Source organism: Betta splendens, chromosome 12 (genome assembly GCF_900634795.4).
Source record: "Betta splendens chromosome 12, fBetSpl5.4, whole genome shotgun sequence".
NCBI classification, from domain to species: Eukaryota; Metazoa; Chordata; class Actinopteri; order Anabantiformes; family Osphronemidae; genus Betta; species Betta splendens.
This window is the reverse complement of record NC_040892.2, coordinates 714,611-722,500: the sequence shown is the minus strand read 5'-3', so window position 1 is coordinate 722,500 and position 7,890 is coordinate 714,611. Positions and strand designations below refer to the sequence as shown.

The 7,890-nt window shown below is 50.7% G+C and overlaps 1 protein-coding gene and 1 long non-coding RNA gene across 5 annotated transcripts in view; one reads left to right on the top strand and one right to left on the bottom strand.

The window, feature by feature from the left end:
• Window positions 1–933: 933 nt before the first annotated feature.
• LOC114867353 (uncharacterized) lies at window positions 934–2,472 on the bottom strand. The gene is made up of 3 exons (XR_008696229.1): window positions 1,641–2,472; window positions 1,401–1,487; window positions 934–1,097 (listed from the first exon to the last, which is right to left on the bottom strand). It is a non-coding gene; the product is annotated as an uncharacterized LOC114867353 (long non-coding RNA).
• A 246-nt stretch (window positions 2,473–2,718) lies between these two features.
• Window positions 2,719–7,890, top strand: part of tln1 (talin 1) — a 28,840-nt gene continuing 23,668 nt past the window's right edge. For 2 of the 4 annotated variants that reach the window (XM_029169959.3, XM_029169956.3), the window contains exon 1: window positions 2,719–2,863. The gene's annotated coding sequence lies outside the window, so the exon portion shown is untranslated. Of the gene's footprint in view, window positions 2,864–3,186; window positions 3,337–3,386; window positions 3,479–7,890 lie in introns of those variants that run through there. The other 2 variants (XM_029169957.2, XM_029169958.3) reach the window with 2 other exon arrangements.

Here is a 7,890-nt window from a genome sequence, read left to right as displayed (position 1 = left end):
TGATTTAATGCATTTCAAAGATGTTAGACTGACATACAGTATGTTACTGCACTAGTTACACATTTACAATACTACAGTGTATCGTACAGTGACAAAAGGGAAAACGTTCCCGTTGAAAGTCGACACATTATTAATATACAAATATAATTTGCCACACTAACGTGTTATATGTCTACAAGAATGCAGTGATAAACGCGCAAATGAGGAAAGTACGCGAGTCTCTGATCAGTTGCTGACTCCGTGTGTTACACAAAACACAAAAACTCCTGTAAATTGCAACCCCGCACAGGGGATTTATTTTGAAGGAATACTTACTACACTTCCGTTATCAGTGTTCACTTCGGGCAACCTAATGTTTTTCTCTGGAAGTGAACTCGTGACAGTTGCTGTGGAAATAAGTTCCACTTGAAGTTTTCAAAAAAAGACAAAGCTTCAAACACAGACGTCAGAAGAAAAGAAATAAAGAGAGGGACATTAGCCAAAACATAAATGAATAAACACTTTTATTCATAAACATAAAGTAAAATAAAAATACATTTCAGGAAAATAAATACTGAGTAACTACTAATAACAATGATAATGTTATTAAAATACACGTGTGTAATTACACATACTGTTGTTAATAATACACCACAACCACTAACTAAACATTACTAATAGTATTAACGGTGAGTTACTGCAGTTCTTCAGTAAAGCCAAGGAACCATAGAGCTGAGAAGGTAACAGCTGATGAATTAATAAGTGTATCCATCATCATGGAATGAAAAACTGACAATTCATTTATCTAAAAAAAAGCACAGCAGAAGATGAATAGGAAACAATAACACAAAGCAATATTCATCAAACCACAATGAGCAGCAATCTTCATAGAACTAGTGCTGTAAAACTAAGCTGTGAATAATATATCAATAAAAAGGACATTCAATAACCATGTGGCAAACTTATATCAATTTATTGCAGACGGACAGAAATGAGGCCACATATTTGCAGAACCTCGTTTCTAGATAAGGACGGGATCAGGTCCAAACAGGATGTGTGTAAAATCCCAGCTCAGTCCGTTATCTCTGGTGCTACAGCCCACGCGTTCGTACACACACCTGCACCAAAAGAATAGTACAGAGGCTGCACTTAACACAGAGGGAACGATATGAATCAACACATAATGTCAAACTACAAAATTAGTAATAATTATGCTTGGAAATGTGTAAGAGCACTGTAACCTCAAAGTCATATTCAACCATTCACCTTAAGTGTTCTGTATCAGTCGTGAGGCTGATGTGATACTGTACAATCCTTTTTAGCTTTTCATACTTTTCATGACTGGTCATAAAGCCGAATATTTCAGTGTTTACTTGTTTTAGTGAGAACCAGAATGTAGTGTGTGTAGAGACCTGTCTCACCAGCAGGGGGCGCCCTCGACACAGAACAGTGCCCTGCAAAAATATTCACGCCCTCTTGGCATTTCGCGTGTTTTGGTGCCTCACAACCTGGAATTAACATGGATTGTTTGTTTGCATCATATAATTTACAGAACATGCCCACAACTTTAAAGATATCTTTATTGTGAAGCAAATACCAAATAGGATAAAATAAAAGCCACTGTACCCCCCTCCCCCCATGTCAGTACTTCGTGGAGCCACCTTTTGCAGCGGTCACAGCTCCACGTCGCTTTGGATACGTCTCCATGCGCCTGTCACATCCTTCCACTGGGAGTTTTGCCCATTCCTCCTGGCAAAACTGCTCCAGCTCCTTTAGGTTGGATGGTTTGTGCTTGTGGACAGTAATCTTTAAGTCTGACCACAGATTTTCTATTGGATTGAAGGCTGGGCTTTGACTGGGCCACTCCAACACGTTACACTTTTTATGGGCTTCATAACAAAGGGGGTGAATACGTACGCACATGCCATTTTTCTGCTTTCTATTTCTAAAAAAATTACTGAACACTACTGTGTTCTGATCCATCACATAAAGTTCACATTAAGGAAACATTGAATTTAAGGCTGTAATGTAACAAAATAGGTCAAAGGTCAAAGGGAGTGAATCCTTTTGCAAGGCACTGTACATTACCTGTACAGGTCTTATGTCTCTGCAGCTGCAGCTCTGGGGTTTCAAACGTCATCTGTGCCTGAAGTAAATGAAGTGTGGCCGCAGGTTTCTACAGGACGATCGCCCGCGTGCTCCATTTCTGACTCTAACCAGGAGACGTGTGGAGTTTAATCGCACTGTGTGCTTACGTAAATTCATTGTGTTTGTGAAATCGAGTCCTAATCTGAACACACTCCCAACCTCCCATGGGCTCATGCTGCTCAACATTCTCTCATTTTCCACTTCAGGACAAACACGTTAAATATTCAAATATGATGTTAAATCTGCATATTTGCTCCGGAACGCACAGGAAGTTGGTTTTGTCTTATTTAGCGGTAGTAGTGGAGGCGCAGTCAGGAAACAGGCTGCCTGAAGAACGTGGAGGACACGTCTGTAATTCATCTTCACTACATTTTGCAGACGTTTCCTTAGAGACGAAGATGCTGAATGAGACCATCGGACCCTTTAGACGTGTTTAAAACCGCTAACCTGATGGTTAAACCTTATTACTGGACGGAGCACGTGGGTCCAACGCGCCGCACTTGAATGTGGTCCCGTCGAACGCCGAGGTCGTGCGTGAACAGCGCCCCACCCGCAGCCTGGGTGGAGTTAGTCGAGCAGCGGAGCCCGAGAGCAGAGGAGGCGAGCGGAGCAAACGCGGCCTTTTCCCGTCGGAACTAAACGCTCTGCGTCGGATCGTTCCTCCAACACTGCGACACCTCGACCTTTGTCCTCACCGCGCGAGCAGCCGCCGGCGCAGTTGGAACCGCGCGCTCAGGTCAGTGTGAGACTTTGAAAAGTTTCCACCATTGTAGCGAGTCCTTGACGTCAGCGCGGACTCGAGGTGGAAGTTCGAGTAGCGGCTCAAACTCCGCGTCCGCGCGCGGACGGCGCCTCCGCGGCCGCGCTCGGCCGTTCTCCGTGGCACCACTTTGGGCGTCTGGCATTTTGATGGTGTGACTGGTATGTGCGTGCGCGTGCGCGCACACGCGCGCGCTCATCGCCTGTTGTGAAATGCGGGTCCCGCGGCAGTTCCGCGTAGAGGGACGACGGAGCCGCTGCACTTCCTCCAGAGCTGCTGGGCGTGTTTACGCGCATACCAGACACGGCGGCACAAAGCGTGGCCTGCGGGGAACATTCTGAAGGAACCGTGTTCCATCGGCCGACTCGGACGAACTGGGAGAAGCCGAACGCCTGCTCGTCAGAGGCCGCGGCTTTAAACGGCCGCTCGAACCGAGGCCCGTCGCTCGGGTTCGTCTCGTCTCATCCGGTTCCGCTGCTTCAAGCTTGTGTCGTTGCCTGTGGCTCCGAACACGTTCTGTGCGCTTCTGGACCTGTTGCTGGCTCCGTGGGTGTGGATCCAGACGGACCAGAGCAGGTTCTTCATCTCCAGGTCCAGTTAGAAAGTCGTGAAGTCGCTTTTCCACACTGGCGTCGACGTTTACATTGGCTTTAATCACGAATGGAGCAAAGCAGCCGTCAACATAGACGTGGTTGAAGTGACATGTTCCTGCTGCAGAGAGGGGGGGGGGGGTGCGAGCTGCGTGTGATGTGGAGTGGGTCAGCGTGACTTAAATACGTCCGTCCTAATGGACCTCCTGACTTTTGTTTTCTGGTCTCACTGGTTTGTGAAAGAGCGACTGCTCCACCGTCTGCGCAGACACCAAACTCATCATTTAAGCCAATTTAAACGTTATTTAAACATAATGATTCCCGTCCCTTGATGCTGAGGTGATGAGTGACGTCGCTGCAGCTTCGCCCTCGTCTAATGATAAGGCGTAGTGTAACGGGCCCTGGTGGTGGAAGCGACCCACACAGGCCCACAAGCCTGTGTGGGTCGTTGTGAGTCTGTGTGGGTCTGTGTGTCGTTGTGGGTCTGCGTGGGTCATTGTAGGCCTGTGTGTGTCGTTGTGAACCTTTGTGGGTCGTTGTGAGTCTGTGTGGGTCTGTGTGTTGGTGTGGGTCGTTGTGAGTCTGTGTGTGTCTGTGTGTTGTTGTGGGTCTGTGTGGGTCGTTGTGAGTCTGTGTGGGTCTGTGTGGGTCTGTGTGTTGTTGTGGGTCTGTGTGGGTCGTTGTGGGTCTGTGTGTGGTGTTGTGAGTCTGTGTGGGTCGTTGTGGGTCGTTGTGAGTCTGTGTGGGTCGTTGTGAGTCTGTGTGTTGTTGTGGGTCTGTGTGAGTCTTTGTGGGTCGTTGTGGGTCTGTGTGGGTCTGTGTGTTGTTGTGGGTCTGTTTGGGTCGTTGTGGGTCTGTTTGGGTCGTTGTGGGGCTGTTTGGGTCGTTGTGGATCGTTGTGAGTCGTTGTGGGTCTGTGTGGGTCGTTGTGAGTCTGTGTGTTGTTGTGGGTCTGTGTGGGTCGTTGTGGGTCTGTGTGGGTCTGTGTGTTGTTGTGGGTCTGTGTGGGTCGTTGTGAGTCAATGTGGGTCTGTGTGTGTCGTTGTGGGTCTGTGTGTGTCGTTGTGAACCTTTGTGGGTCTGTGTGTGTCGTTGTGGGTCTGTGTGGGTCGTTGTGGGTCTGTGTGTGTTTGTGTGGGTCTGTGTGGGTCGTTGTGAGTCTGTGTGTTGTTGTGGGTCTGTGTGAGTCTTTGTGGGTCGTTGTGGGTCTGTGTGGGTCTGTGTGTTGTTGTGGGTCTGTTTGGGCCGTTGTGGGTCTGTTTGGGTCGTTGTGGATCGTTGTGAGTCGTTGTGGGTCTGTGTGGGTCGTTGTGAGTCTGTGTGGGTCTGTGTGTTGTTGTGGGTCTGTGTGGGTCGTTGTGGGTCTGTGTGGGTCTGTGTGTTGTTGTGGGTCTGTGTGGGTCGTTGTGAGTCAATGTGGGTCTGTGTGTGTCGTTGTGGGTCTGTGTGTGTCGTTGTGAACCTTTGTGGGTCTGTGTGTGTGGTTGTGGGTCTGCGTGGGTCATTGTAGGCCTGTGTGTGTCGTTGTGAACCTTTGTGGGTCTGCGTGGGTCGTTGTAGGCCTGTGTGTGTCGTTGTGGGTCTGCGTGGGTCGTTGTGGGTCTGCGTGGGTCGTTGTAGGCCTGTGTGTGTCGTTGTGGGTCTGTGTGTGTCGTTGTGGGTTTGTGCGAGCCCGCTGCTGCTGTGAATGCTGCGTTGGGTGTCGTCACAGACGCCTGCTGTGTTTTCACTCAGCCATATTTGGTTAAGATCAACCTGCCATTCTACTACAACCACGCGCTGCTGTAGAGCAGACGCTCAGAGTTCTGGCGAACAAAGAGATTGGACCTCAGATCAGTCAGCACTGTCGGGTCGGGTACGTCAGCTCAGCATCTAACAGTTCTACATGTAGCTCAGTTGTTTTATCAGTGACAACGCACAAATCGAGTACACGCTTTTTATTTGCTCCTAGAAATAAGCAGATTTAGAGGAAAATGTTGAACTACACCATTAAAGGTCCACTAGAGATTCTGGTTCAGTTCTGCAACTCCAGGTGCTGTTGAGTGTGATTGTCGTCTTGAGGTTCTGTGGTCTCGGGCCGGGCCCTGCTTGCTTTTCTGTAGCTCCTAAAGGTTTGTTGAAGCTAAATCCCACTAAATCACTGAAAAGCCATTAATTCAAGTTCTGTTCGTGTCCAAATGTGACAAATAACAAAGCAGCGAAGCGGCGCTGGAGCTGCTGGTTCGTCCAGTTACTGAAGCCTTGTTTCCACATGAGCAGCGTGGTGCAATTAAAGCCCAATCTGCAGCGTATCGTAACATGTCGGTCTGAAGGACTTGCATCACTTTGGCCTTTGATGCATGAACTAATAATACGCTGCTTTGAATCTGTTCAGCCACAATAAAGTGTGCGTTGCGTTCGGAGCGGTCCGGTGGTGTCAGTCAGACCACGAGGAACCGAGGAACAGGCGCTCAGTGTGAAGGAGGTCAGAGGTCGTTGGTGACCTGCTCCGTCTCTGGTACCGGGAGCTGACGTGGTTCTGGTCCAGTGACGCTCTCGCCAGCAGCTTCATAGCAGAGACAAGGACCTGGTCTGTTGAAAGGAGAAATCCCTGTTTGTTGATCCACAGGAAGTGACGCCGCAGCGTGCAGCGATGCTATCGTCCTCTCATTCCTTTACTCCTCTGGGACTGGATGCGTGTTCTTCTCTGGTCCGATGCTGCTGTTCCAGAGGAATGCACGGTTGAATTCCTCTGTGGGGCTGGAGGCGACCGAGCAGCCCTGCAGTCTGAGGCTCATGTTGCTGCTGCTGCTGCTGCTAAATACATCCCAGCAGCTCGTTTAAAGGAGGCGCCGCGTAAAACATCCCGCCTCCACTGCAGGACCGGGCCTGAACCGGCACCAGAACCAGCACCAGCGCCAGAAGCGACGTGAGCCCGGGGAACCTCGGCCCGGCCGTGCCCCGTCGTGCCTGTCAGGACCTGAAGGTGCAGGTTCTTGAGCAGGATGTTCTGGTCCGATGCTTGGTTACAGCTGAGATTCTGCAGACGTCACGTCCTCTGAGCCTCACATTCAGAACCTGAAAGGAGCCGGAGCTCAGCAGACCGTCGTCTGCCGGGGTCCACGTAGACCCAGCAGCTGCAGATCCCCTCACTGTGAACACAGCTGCTCCAGGTGGTGAAGAGTGAGTAAACAAGCAGCTGCTGAACGTCAGGTCCACATGTTCAGCACACGACGGCTCTTTAGTCTGACTGAAAAGCTCTTCAGCTGCTCATGTTCTCAGGAGAAGCCTCCGTCATGTATGTGAACTCCCTCTGGGTCATCAGTGTGACCTGCAGTAGAACCTCCGTCCTCAGCCCCTCGCTGTTTGATGTTCTGGGCCTGAGTTCTTCCAACGTCAGACTGAGGACGGAGGCTTCTCTCTTTGTTGCTGGTGGAGCTGATGGACGGAGGCTTCTCTCTTTGTTGCTGGTGGAGCTGATGGATGGAGGCTTCTTGTTGCTGGTGGAGCTGATGGATGGAGGCTTCTCTCTTTGTTGCTGGTGGAGCTGATGGACGGAGGCTTCTCTCTTTGTTGCTGGTGGAGCTGATGGACGGAGGCTTCTTGTTGCTGGTGGAGCTGAAGGGTGGAGGCTGCAGGTCAGAGGTCGTTTTGTCTCCGACCACAGCTCATTGAATGCGCTCGCCTTTAACGCTGTCGTTTTAGTGAACGTGGACGACGTCTTTCGTGTCGTCACATCATCTGAGGAGACGAACCTGCTCTCCTTCGTCCTCCTCCACCTCAAAATCCACGTGTCTGTGGCATTTCCACACATTTAAAGCGTGAACCTGAGTCGACAGCGGCTTCGGGTGAAGTTGATGGACAGTCTCATCAGTCGTGACGCCCTGATGCGTCGTTGTGGTTTAATAGATAAGTCGTAACTTGGTGGCGGTCGCGTCTGAAGCCGTGCGATAGTTGATGAACGGACGCCGTCACAGAAAGGCGCCACTTCCTGCTCCCTCCTTTCCAAGCGCTGACTCTTCCAGGACTCGGTCGCTCAGCTCACTGTGACTCGCTTCTTCCTCTTTGTGTCGGGGGGAGCAGGAAGCAGTCGTGCTCCTGCTCAGACAGGAAGCTGTGGCCTGAAGTGGCCGTGCTGCTGACACGGGTGCAGGTCAGAGCCACGCATCCACCACCTGGAGGAGCTGCTCCCTTCGCTCGCTGCAGACCGCCTGCAGACCGCCTGCAGACTGCCTGCAGACCGCCTGCAGACCCGCTGCAGACCGCCTGCAGAGCCGCTGCAGACGGTCCCAGCGCTGGGATGTGCTCCCGGCTGAATCAGCGCTCAGAGGAGACGCATGGCAGAAATGTCCTTTTATGGCAGTGAGAGGCTCTTTAAAACAGGAAATGACATCAGCACATCTGAGCGGGATCTCGCAAGAGCCTGTCATTCCA